The 12,907-nt window shown below is 37.8% G+C and overlaps 1 protein-coding gene across 1 annotated transcript in view; it reads right to left on the reverse strand.

Annotated features, from left to right (window-relative positions):
• Window positions 1-12,907, reverse strand: part of LOC150098851 (fas apoptotic inhibitory molecule 1) — a 334,537-nt gene that overhangs the window by 270,828 nt on the left and 50,802 nt on the right. Inside the window, exon 3 of the mRNA XM_090404683.1 lies at window positions 9,299-9,344. The gene's annotated coding sequence lies outside the window, so the exon portion shown is untranslated. The remainder of the gene's footprint in view (window positions 1-9,298; window positions 9,345-12,907) is intronic.

Genomic DNA, 12,907 nt, shown 5'->3' on the forward strand with positions numbered 1-12,907 from the left:
CATAACTTGTTCAAGTAGTCCATCGTTCTCTTCCAGAAACCTTCCATTTAGATAATAGAAATTGCAGCAGAAGTCCATGATCACGAACTGCGAGTAAACGTTTACAGTTTTATTTTCTGCCACTGTATCTAATAGTCTTAGAATGATGATCGTCTTATCTTCAGTAGCATGAAACATATAAAATTCTTTTTGCAGTGGAAAGAAACACTGAGATCATTTTTCCGCCTATTACTTCCGTAATGAAATTTGTGTTCGTGCCTGTTATAACATTAAAGACGTTTTATTTTCTATTCTCAATGACGATGAAAGAACTACGCGAAGAATAATAATTAACGTTGAACCTAAATGTTTACCGGCGATTATCATGTTCTGATTAGCTTCTTTATTTTATACAGTACATGATAATCGCCGGTAAACATTTAAGTTCAACGTATTAATTTACACTGTAACACTGTACAACTGTAATTTACAGTAGAATATTATAGCTTTGGAGTGTCTCAATGTTTTTTTCAGTGTCTTTTAATAGCTTTCTATGTTCTTAGTCAGTTTATATTAAAATGAACATATCCAACCTCCGAGTTAATAGTATGCATGAACTTTATGTTTGGTGTCAATAACAGGCTCTGCAAGTACAGAATGCTCAGGCTCATGGTATTTATTATATAAGACTCTTGTGTTCTTTATTCGGCTTGAAGAACACAAGAACATAAGAACTCTTGTGTTCTTCAAGCCGAATAAAAGAGGATCTTCCTGTTAGTAAGCTGCTGTTTAATCCACTTGTTCACGGTATTGAAGATAATAATAAAGAAAAGGCTTTACGTCTCTACTGTATATCAGCTCCATTTCACCAAAGTTAGCTCTAACCAAACTCCGTTCCTTATTCAGTACACCAAAACCGAAAGCCTAAAATATCCCGGAGTTTATCGTCTTTGGTTTAAACCCAATATGTCCTGAATTTTTGTCAGACGCAGAAATTCCTAACGCTGAGTGATTCTATCACTCATTCAGTGAGCTGGAACAAATCAGAAAACATTTTAGATGCTATGATGAGCTTCAACGAAAAATGGTAGAATCAACGGAAATTGTTTACGATCTAGTCCATCTTAATATTAACTTCTCTTATTGTCACTCTTCAGCTATCCAACTTTGGCGTACGCAAGATCGTGCACGCGTGACCCACCCAACAATACTATGGCATCCGGAACGCCTTCGAATATAAGCAATACATTTGCAACTCAATTCATAGCTATTCTTCTCCTTGAATGTATTTTTTGTATTTCTTTTTTCGTGTTATACACCCACTGAAGTCCTCTAAGAAGACGAAAGTAGTTGTGCATTCAAATAATAAATAGTTTATCGATTTTGTTATCCCTCGGAATCTAGTGTTAATAAATCTCTTCATTATTAAGGTATAATTCTTAAACTGTCTTCGTCAAGAGAACAAATTTTATAATGTTTTGTCCTTTCACCACATTTGGATCAGATCAGTATACTAAACGCCCAAACAAAAAAGTAAACTAGATGAGACATCTTAAATACCATTATCGTAATAAGATCTTTCTGTTTGTTCACTGTATCGCAGAACTGTATTTTCTATTACTATAAAGTGTAAAACCGAAGAAATAACCTTGATTACGGGTTAGTGGTACGTATGTTATTTTAAAAAGGAGGACTAAATATGCACAACATATAAGTATGACCAAAATAAAATTAAACAAATATCGACTAACCATAGTTGCTTTCTATTTTTTTAAAAACTTTCTACCTTTATATGTTCTTATTGGAGCGATATAACAGTAACTTCAGAAATACAGTAAAAAGTGGGGTTCATTCTAAACATTACCGTATTGTCTTTGATATAAGAATCAATTGGACAAGAAATCTGTTATGGCAGGCAGTTCAATGATGTTCTCCTGGACACTTTGTTTTTCGCGAAGTGGTTTAAAAGCCAATCTATTTCTGAATGTCTACCATTTTCTTAAATATTGTTTTTCATACTGTGAAAAGTGTATTTCAATCATCTTACCCGTCACTGCAAAAGAAAGACCTACTTTTAGATTTCTTGTGCCATTAAGCCAAACCTGACTCCAACAAATGCGTCTCTTTGTTCAACAACGACATGTGTGTTTTTCTCTATCCTATTCCCTTATTCTTCTCTCTCTAACCCGTAAGGATAATGTTTTCTTTAAATTGTGTGTTCGATTTCGTAGATGAAGCTCAGTGCCGTCATAGCCTGAGACGTAAGATGACACGGAGCTCTCCAACGTATTCACTAATCGAAATGTACTCTCTCCAAATTGCCTGCGCTTTCTGTCGGGAAAAACCTTTCCGGCAATCAATATATTCTGTGCGAGCGTCTCAAAGAAATCTTATTCATCCTTTTTTCTTGTTGTTCAAGTTTTGTCGAAGAGGAAGTAGACTTCAGAACTGAAACTAGTCTATAGCTGTGGCTCATTTTAAGTAGAAAACAAATGTGTGGAAATTCAAAAGATTTATAACATTATGAATGAATACGTAAAATGAATACCTTACTGCTGAACTTATAAGAGTTTAAGAAAATTTTCTCAGTGCTTTCATTTCCGTTAAGAATCGGAACGTTGCGAAAACACTACTGTAAAAGAGAACAGTAAAGAAAATGCAGAATACATAGAAAGCCGTTATATTTTAAAGAATATTTCCATGCTCTATCTAAATTTATTTTTTAATAATTATATATTGGCATCACGTGAAGTATATATATATATATATATATATATATATATATAAAGTTGAGGACAAAGAACAGCTCCATTAACATTAGATTTGTATTTTACATAATGTGAATATCAAGAGAGATGTTTTGTTCTGTGAGCTTCAGCTATGAATGCAATTTAGCTGTTACTGCGCATGCCATACAAAGAAGAGAAGAATGGATGAATTACAGATGCTAATGAGCGCATCTATAGTGGAGTAATGAAAGTATCGCTACGTTTGCTCTTCAGCTGACAAAGACCCCCAGTCTGTCTCTTGTGTAAAAATCTAGGAATCTTTATAAAATTTTTTATTAAAGATGAGTCAATTTGTTTCATACAGAAGTGAGAGAGTTTTTTTCATTCTAGTAACTCGGTTTTCTTATCTTACAAAACAGACAAGCCGCACAGAAGAATACAATTGCACTCTCATAGCCTTAGTTGCTTAAGCTGTAATTCTAACCTCAATCCAAACTAACAGGTGTCCATTCAACTTAAGAATGACCATGGATATGTCTGCATAATATGCATGCAGCAGAAACTAAATAGGATGTGATGGAAAGTAGAATAAAATGAGCTAGTGTGAAAGGGGTCATTAATCGATCTAACCGTTCTCATCTTCGCAGTCAAGAATTTTAAGAAACTTTCAAAGGCACCACCACCGTTACAGATACTAGAACAGTATTTATAGGCGTTGTGCTTGTATCAATTTAGACATAGTTTATAAAAATAAAGTGTCTACTGAGAAGCAATAAAACGTTTGTTGGATATTAAGAAAGTAATACTATGTTTTTGAGAACAAATATTAAAATTTGATATCATCCCAAAGAGACAAATCTCACTTTGTCTTGAGATTTGGTACTGTAGATAGCAAAAGCGGATTATTATCATTTTTGGTGAATAAAATGTTAGGATTAACCAAAACTAAAATTCTACTCACTGAAGAATTGGAGTTTTCAATGTATAATCACAAAGTTTATCAAATAAAAAAGAGAACCGTAGTGCGCTTTTCTCATGAGCAGGGTTGGATTTTTGTCAACTGGCACTGATGTAAAAAAAGAGAGGAGCGGAGATAGGAAGAGAGAAAGAGGCAGAGAGAGAGAGAGAGAGAGAGAGAGAGATCTCAATGTTAGTTGTGGAAATCGACCATCATATGTAGTGTACTGTCAGAAAGACAACAGACGCATAAAATACCAAAGACGCCATAATAAGTGAGTCTACTTAAAGGGTGCATAACTAATTAACTTAATTGCATTTTATGACAATCGTGACATGAGAGGTTTCAAAACCTATAACACATCAGTGCCGTGTGTGGACAAAACAAAATAACTTGCAGCTTCGTCCCTGATGGGAGTCAACCCTACAACCGATCCTAAGTCCAATACACTACTCACCACTTTAAAGTGAAATAAGAGATATGAGGGTGAAAGACTCACAGACACGTCTTCCACAAACGGAAAGCACCCTGCCTTCGGTTCCTCGGTAGTTCCTCCTTCATCACACTATAATTGTACTCCCTCCAGGCAGAACCTGGTCATGTAAGTGGAAGCAGGATTATTCGCTAGCTACTCAGGATGCCTGCTAATTGAGTTACTATCAGATTTGGTCTCTGTGTAATATCTTGCGGTTGGCCTGGAACCATTTTATTGTTGCACCCTCGAATGTGGGAAAGTTGAAGATTCCCCCCCCCCGCAGTGTAAAATATAGTGTCTCACGGGTATATCATACCCATTGAGACACTATATGCAAATAAAGCAAGGGAGGACAGAAACAGGCAACCTTGCTTTAGAAACCAAAAATGTAACAGCCACTTCGGGCCTTCAATGAACAAGGTGGTGGCGTTTCACCCAGAGATTTTTTTTTTAATGTTGGCCCATATATGAGAGGTTGGCTAGTCAACCTATAGTACGTTAGTACCGTATATGGGAAGTGGCATGGGAAAGGAGAAACTTGTTGACATTCGATTAACGTCGTTACGTAAAAGCCTGTATATTGTATTCCTTGGGAAATACATCAGGGGGAAGACTGTACAGCAGTAGCAGGGATGAAGGAGGAGGAAAAGAAACATGTTCTGTGGGTTTCAAGGTGTACTGTGAAGGAATGTTGGGAGGTGGCTGTACATGTTCCAATGGGTTTAGTACAGAGTGGAGGAATTATTGATGTTGTTTCAGATGAGCATTTTCCATGAAAATATTTGTAGAATATACAAATTGCAGAGACTAAACATCTATGTGAAAGTAGGGAAGTGAGTCGGTAAGAGGTGGAGCATTTTATCAGTCTAATTGCTCTCCTCTGTATTGAGTCAAGCATTTTGAGGGAGCTTTTAGAAGCCACACTCCAAATGTGAGAGCAGTATTCGATAGCTTGGCGGATTTGCGATTTGTTTAAGGTTAACAGCTGTTTTGAAGTGAAGTAACATCTTGAGCAAAAAAAAAAAAAAAGCCTAGCTTTTTGGAAGCTGAGGATGCAATGGTTGTGACGTGTTTATGCCACGAGAGGCATGTGATGTCGTGATAAATCCGAGAAGAGAAATTTCATCTTGTCTGGGAATTTGAGTGTAATCAAAAATGATACTGGGGAGAAATGGTTCTTTTTTGTGGGAAATATTACAGACTGGGTTTTACTAGCGTTGAAGTTGATGAGGTTATCTGAGCCCCTTCGGAGGATGTCTTGGAGGTCTGAATTAAGAGACGTTGTGGTTGATGTTCTGTGGGTTGAAGTGAGTTGTGTAGGGAAGGTTTATCAAATGAAAGGCAGGAGTGCAATGTGCTGTCATCTGCAAAACTGTGTATTGGAGGTCAACTGAAGTAGGTCATTGATGTACAGAAGGAAGAGGGTCGGTGAGAGAACTCAACCTTGTAAGACCCCAGCATTAGTTGGATAGGGGGAGGACAGGGAGCCACTTACCATTTCACATAGTGTGCGTCAGACAGGAAGCTGGCAATCCATCTGCAGAAGTCCTGAGACAGTCCAAATGATGGAAGTTTGCTTAGTAAGCCTTTCTGCCAGACCAGGTCAAAGGCTTTAGAGATATCAAGTGCAACTACTTGGGATTCGCCAAATTTTCCCATGGCATATATCCAGAGATTGGTGATATATGAGAGCAGGTCACCTGCTGATCGGCATCGACGTAATCCGTACTGGTGGTCGCTTAACAGCCAGGTACCTTCAAGGTAGAGTAGGAGTTGAGAATCGATGGTTTTCTCCATCACTTTAAATAGGATTGGTGAGTGATATAGGGCGGTAGTTAGATGGCAGCGATTTATATATATATATATATATATATATATATATGTCAAAATGATTCCAGAGGCATTTCATGTTGGTCAGTTGGAATGACTCGATGGCATTTGCTATTGTCATTTATGTGTGCATTGGAGTCAAAGTTTGAAGCCAGGAGTTTAGCTTTTTCTGTAGGTGATGTTGCAATTGAGCCATCAGGGTATGGTAGCGGTCGGAGTAGTGTAGGGCAAAAGTTGCGACCAATTGCTTTGGCAAGAGACCAAAAGGCATGGCTGTTGCTAGGAGAGGCTGCAAGTTTCTTGCTTTTTGCCAGTTCAAATTCTGTTTTGCATCTGTTTCGGGCTTCAGTATAGTCACTGAAGGAGGATGGAATTCTTAATTTGAGCAAGTTGTGGTATGCCTGCTTTTTCATTTGTACAGCCTTGGCACATCTTTTGGAGAACTAGGGTTTGGATAGGGGATGGAAGTTTAGAGAAGTGTGGGGAATGTATGTTATCATGCCAGTAAGGATTACTTTCGTTTGGATTGGAAGACTGCAAACAATAGTTCAACCATGGGAATGAAGCATAGTAGTCTCGGAGGCTGTCCCATTTGGCACTGTTATAATGCCAAACTACACTTGTGCAGGTGTGAATGTGGTCAGAATATTGTGGTCAGAATTACCCAGGGGGGGGCTCACTACATTCGCTATATATTTGGAAGGGTCATTGGTAAGGAAGAGATCTAGGGTATTTGGGTTATCTGGTATTCTGGTCGGCTTGTGAACAATTTGTGTAAGGTCATTGGTGATGGCGAATATTTCAGCGTCTCTGCCTGCAGAATCTGTACAACTGGAAGAGGAAAGCCAGTTGGTGTTATGGACATTAAAATCACCTAGGAGGATGATTTCACTATTAGGAGAGTGAAACTGGAGGAAATCAACTTTTGAGGAGAAAAGGGGTAAAGATCTCGGAGTGGTTGGTGGTATTAGGAGAGTGACAGAGACAAGAGATGAATTTGACTGAGTGGGGGAGGGATATTTTTAGCCAAAGAAGGTCAAAGTTGGGCGATTGTAGGTTAGGTGCTCTCTGGCAGATATGTCAGAGCAGATATATGCGCACACACCACCCTCCAAACTAGTGTATAGTTTGGATGGTTGAGATGGATAGTGCCAGGGGAAAGTGAAATTTGAGTTTCTGTTAAGAAGAGTAGGTGAGGTGAGATTGGTGTAGTGGATATGCATGGTCTGAGTGGCATGGCTTTGACCGCTTGAGTCTTGCACGTTTCCTGTGCAGTAGCTGCATACTGGTCTCCTCGGTGGCTACTAGTGGCGTCACTTGGTTTTTGTACTAGTTTGGTTTGTTTGTAGTCTATGGTCCAGCTGTTGTCCCCATTTTAGCGTTTTTCTTCTAGCTGTCTTAGGAGTTGGCATCTTTATTCCCTTTGTGCAAAGGTTAAGTCAGGTCAAGCACATACACGCGATTGAGGGGGTAACTCTCCTTTAGTTTGCAATTTATCGCCGTTATTAATTTGGATGTTTGTCGGTGTATCACAGATCACTTTCACGAGACGTGGAAAGTTCGTTCCGTCCTTTCTTTTGTTTATGGGTCCAAAACGATGACATTTGATGATATTCTTGGGATCGAAGTTGCATTCACCTGCTAGCGTCTTCTTTTAAAGATTTACCGTTTTCCTCCGGAAAGTTCAGAATAATGGCGTTGAGTCTCCTGTTTTCGGCCTCGAGCGACGCGTGTACCGTTGATGCGATTAATTCGCGGAGTTCGTTAGCGGGTACAGATGCAGTTGCGATCGGCTGCTGGTCGTCGAGTATCACGAGCTTTGTTTCCAACTTTCGGATTTTGGACGAGAAAGTATCGGTTATTAAGGTGATGTTCGAGATTTTCAACTCGTTTGCCTAGGTTTAGCAGCTGTTTAACAGAAGTTAGACACATCGAACAGAAAAAAGGCTGGTTCAGTTCGATAAAAAGCTTGAGCGCCGATTCATCTATTTTCGCGCAGGAAGTATGTAGCCAGCTGCAATAGAAATCGCACGATATACCTTCTTTCCTTTCGGTAACTTCGGTTTCGCAACTGTGGCACTTCGTATTGTCTTTCGGTTTGTTGCGCTACGCTGACGGGACTAGAAGTAATCTTACGTTGTTGGCCTTTGTTGCCGCCATCTTTACTTCGCATGGTAGGCATATCGGGCGCTTTTACGCGGCTGTTTTTTAATTGAGAAATAACTGATATGAAGGATTGTGGGTACTTACGAATTGTGTAGAAGTAATTGACTCCTTAGTACCCTCTGTATTCCGTTTACTGGTTATTTTGCACAAAAAAAATATACTTGCAAATACGATAAAATTCGGGAGCACAAGTTTAACGAAACTTATTCACAGGCGCCGCTATCGGACCAGTGCCGGTGCCAGATGAAAGTCATTCGCTTCCTAGTGCATATGTTATCCGGATGGTTTATCTGCTTTATAAGATGAGAATCACAGTTTCCAGAATAAAAAGCCTTGCTATCCAATTGATATCCTTATAAACCTATAATATCCTCATGGGAAGATTAACTGTATCTATATGGCATTCGAACTTAATCATGGCAACCGAAGTAGCAAATGTCGTCACATTGTCCTCGTGACTGTGCCACGGAGATATTGTGCTAGACGGACGGTTATTTCCTAATCCTAAACAGTATTTATTTGTATGTACTGTATTCTACGGACGATTATGCCGAGTTTCTTTCCAGAAAAACTATAAGATTTTCTTCTGTATACGTAAGATCAGTCAAACTTATGAAACATCAAAGGTAGTACTCAGTTTGTAGTACTTCTTTTCAAACTTCCTCTTAATATTGAGATACATAACTACGTCAGAAAGTTTACTCTAATTTAAAAGGCAAAAAGGTTAACGCATTCTCAAGTTCATAACGACTCTTTAAAAGTCACTTTGCTCTAAATAATGAATTCCTGAAAATGTAACAAGAATACATTAGCGAATTGTTGTAGTTTCCTTTTAATTCGTATTACACTGATAAAATATTTACCTGAGTTTCACACAGTTTGAAGGATTTAAAATAATCTTTCAGAACTCTATTAAGGAATATGTCAAAAGTTTATTCATAAAGAAACATTTCGAGATTCTCTTAAGAAATATTTCGAAATATGCTATTCTATTATGAATTATACCCATGTTTTTATAACTTGCTGGTTAAAATGTGGGCGAATTTTATTCCAATAAGTGAGTAACTTCATGGTAGAAATTCTATGTTTATCCCAGTTTACTTATAAACCAATAATTTGCATCATCTAAAAATTTATATGAATGAAAATATCAGTACTTACATTTTTCTGAATTATGCCATACTTTTTTAGTCCATGGCTGCAGCTTCTATAAAAACAGATAAAATCCTACAAATATGCTCATCTTCAAGAAATTCTTAGGAAAAAAAAGTGAACAACAACAACAAAAAAAACAGAGAGTTAAATAAAAGTTCTCTAAATAGACTATTTATTATTTCTCAAAGCTACCCAAACTTAATAACTCTAGAAAGATGCTGCACAGGCAGAGCAATGCAGTCAGAAATAGACCGAGGTAGATGTCGATCTTAATATGTATACGGATATACAGAACCATCAAACTGTTTTCAAAATTCCATACTACACTGAGGCAGCAGAAGAAATTAACATCTTCTTCCATCTTGAATCCTAGGAGACTCGATGTTAATTTGAATATTTTGCTTTTGAAGGCGAAGATTAAACATAATTTCAATCATTTTCGTTATAAAAATCCGTTCAGAACCATTTAAACTCTGCTTTTATTTCCAAAAAAAAAATCTCTCTTTATTAATTTTATAAAATTTCAGATATGATATGAATGCCCAGAGATTTTTAAATTGCTATCTTTCACTTAGGGTGGGTAGGTAGAGTCCCCTGATTAAGAATCACGACGAATTAATGCAGCCGGCACGTAACTTCTCTGCTGCATCCAATAAGTGTAAGTATTTTTTGGTTGTAGATCTATGTGTTGACGGGGCCAGCTTTCGTCCCCCCCAGAACCAGCTTGTCTGTTCTGGGGAACGAAAAACCCGAGTTTCTGGGAGAAAAATCCCTCTACCCCTCCGTATGAGATCAGTTAATTCACCATTTGATTGAAAACACTTGAAAAATGTTCCTCGCGTCATAGACGAGATCCGAACACGGATCTTTCCATCCAAAGGGCTCGTCTATACCATCTGAGCAAGGGAGGCTCCAAATCGCTGTTCAGTAAAGAATAATAAGGAGTTTATATGTATTGTATATGAAATGAAGCGCAATGCACATCTTCACACTTTCCAGTTCAAGAACTACATATTCGTATTTTAAAGAACTAGTAGGAAGCGCTTACGTATTGCCAATTGTTGATATTAACTTTCTACAGTATTGATTAGAATAAAAGAATAGGAGTAAAATAAAATAATAAGAATAAAAGCTAAAGAACAAAAATAAACTTATTCAAATTAAGTGGATATTGAATCCCACATTATTTCTTAACCGAATAAGAAACTCAAAGATAGGAAATCTAAGAGTTTCATGCCGAATATAGAAAACTATAAACGTTCGGCGAGTCCAAGCGTAAGCAAACACCTGGTACATGCTGGGGCAACTCGTAGTAAAGGTGGAGTAATCCCGATCACTGTCCTTAATATTTTTCCATAATATAAAACACAACTCCTAGGAGATGTATGCTGTTATACATTATGGGAGGAGGTCACTACCCAGCTCGGTTTCGACCTTTTTTAGAGGTGTATTTAAGTAACGATCTCTAAAAATTAGGCGATCCCCCAGACCACTCCCTACGAGTGACCGAAAGATCGTCCAACTCAGCGGTGTTCCACTCAGTGACAGGCTCATCCCGACAGAGCGATAATCTCGGCGGTGGCCCCACTCAGAGATAGGCAAAAACCTACCCCAAGCAGACATACATCAAGCATCTAGCCACATCAGTGAGTAGGTAGACCCAGATATAAATACTGAGGTTGCAATAGTGAAGAGCTTATTTCTTTACTGTACGAGTCGCCAAAAGGTTCACTAATACAATTACTGAGATAAGAGCCAACAAGCTTCACTTCGGCGAAGTAAAGTTATTCAAATTAAGTGGATATTGAATCCCACATTATTTCTTAGCCGAATAAGAAACTCAAAGATAGGAAATCTAAGAGTTTCATGCCGAATATAGAAAACTATAAACGTTCAGCGAGTCCAAGCGTAAGCCATCACCTGGTACATGCTGGGGCAATTCGTAGTAAAGGTGGAGTAAGCTCCGATCACTGTAAAAATAAACTTGATTATTTATCAAGTTGCTGACATTTCTTTCGGGTCGATATTGATTTTTGGTTTGAAATCCAAACCAAAAATCAATATCTTTGATACATAGAATATAAATGATGTTCTATGCACCACACAGATTCATACGTTTAGCGTAATGGCGTGTTGAACATATCGAATTATGTGTCACATGTCCTTTATTGGGAATTTCAACCAGATAATTGGACTATTGTTAATGGATAACATAATGTACGACAAGTAAAATTATCTCAGCAGCACAAGTTATTTTCGTTTACTCTCCAGTTTCGCCTTGCTGAAAGTTAGGTAATTTTTGTATATTTAAGAGCAATAAAACAGAGTATAAGAGCAATGTAACAGTTGTGTTTCATCCCATTATATCTTGTAACGACTTTCTGCCGTTCTCAAAGTTAACGTTGTCTCTAGTCCTGCAGCATTGATTATTTTAAACTGAATGTCTCTGGCATGTTGTTCCGCTCGTTCTGCGATGGATAATTCTATTTGTCCTATGTAAGATATTCTACACGCGATGGAATGCCGCAACCTTCTGGGTGCTTCAGGGATCGGTGTTTTGGTTTAGCTAACCTTAATATTGAATCACCGTGTTTTGTAGGGCTATGTTATAGATGTACGCTAAAATTATATGAACACCTGAGCGTTTCGCAAATTTATTTTCACAAACCTAAATACGCCGCTGGTTCAGTTTTGGTCACAATTTCAGATTCTCTTCTCCTGTGTCAGATATATATGATACTGTTCCACCAAAATGGCAGTCTCAACGGACATTCTAATCCTTTTACAACGATACCCAAAACAGTTTTTCCACACCAGAAGTCAATTTAAATTATATAAGTATCTTAAATTATATAAGAGTCTCCACCAGATGATGCCAATGTGTGGGATATATATATATATATATATATATATATATATATATATATATATATATATAAGTTCGCGGGAGGGGAATCTGAATTTGGACTGCAAAAACTGCTGCTCGTGTTTTAACAGAGGAGTTAGTGGTGGAAATTCTCTGGAGCGGAATACTACGCTACGTTTTTTTTTTATTTTACATTGTATAATGAAACAATTGATGTAATGCTTTGTGCAAGGAAAGATAGAGATAAAAGTCAGAGCAGAGGCAGAGAAAAAGAGATCTGATCCTGGCTAAGAAATTCGTGTATTATTAATAGGTAAGGGAGGTCAAATGTGGTCGCTTTTTGATGAAAAACGCAGGACTGTTTTTGGTTAGCGGCCAATTCAAATAATTATAAAGATTTTTTTCCAACATAATCTCCCTTAAGACTAATACATTTATTCCAGCGATGCTCCAGCGCTATTATCCCGTCCCTGTAGTGTTTTTCTCAGTAAGATCTGCAAAATACCCCTCGACAGCTGCAATCACCTCTTGATTTGAAGAAAAACGCTGAGCAGCGAGGAAGAGTTTTAGTTTTGGGAAGAGATAGAAGTCAGAGGGAGCCAAATTTGGGGAATAGGGTGGATATTCAAACAATTCCTAGTACAGATCCCTTATTTTCCCATTGCCAAAACACCTTTGTGGGCAGGTGCATTGTCCTGATGAAAGGTGATTTTTTCCTTCTGCAAACCGGGTCTTTTCTCACAAATTTT

This window comes from Typopeltis vanoorti, chromosome 15 (genome assembly GCF_054136105.1).
Source record: "Typopeltis vanoorti isolate ZY-2024b chromosome 15, IOZ_Tvanoo_1.0, whole genome shotgun sequence".
NCBI lineage: Eukaryota > Metazoa > Arthropoda > Arachnida > Uropygi > Thelyphonidae > Typopeltis > Typopeltis vanoorti.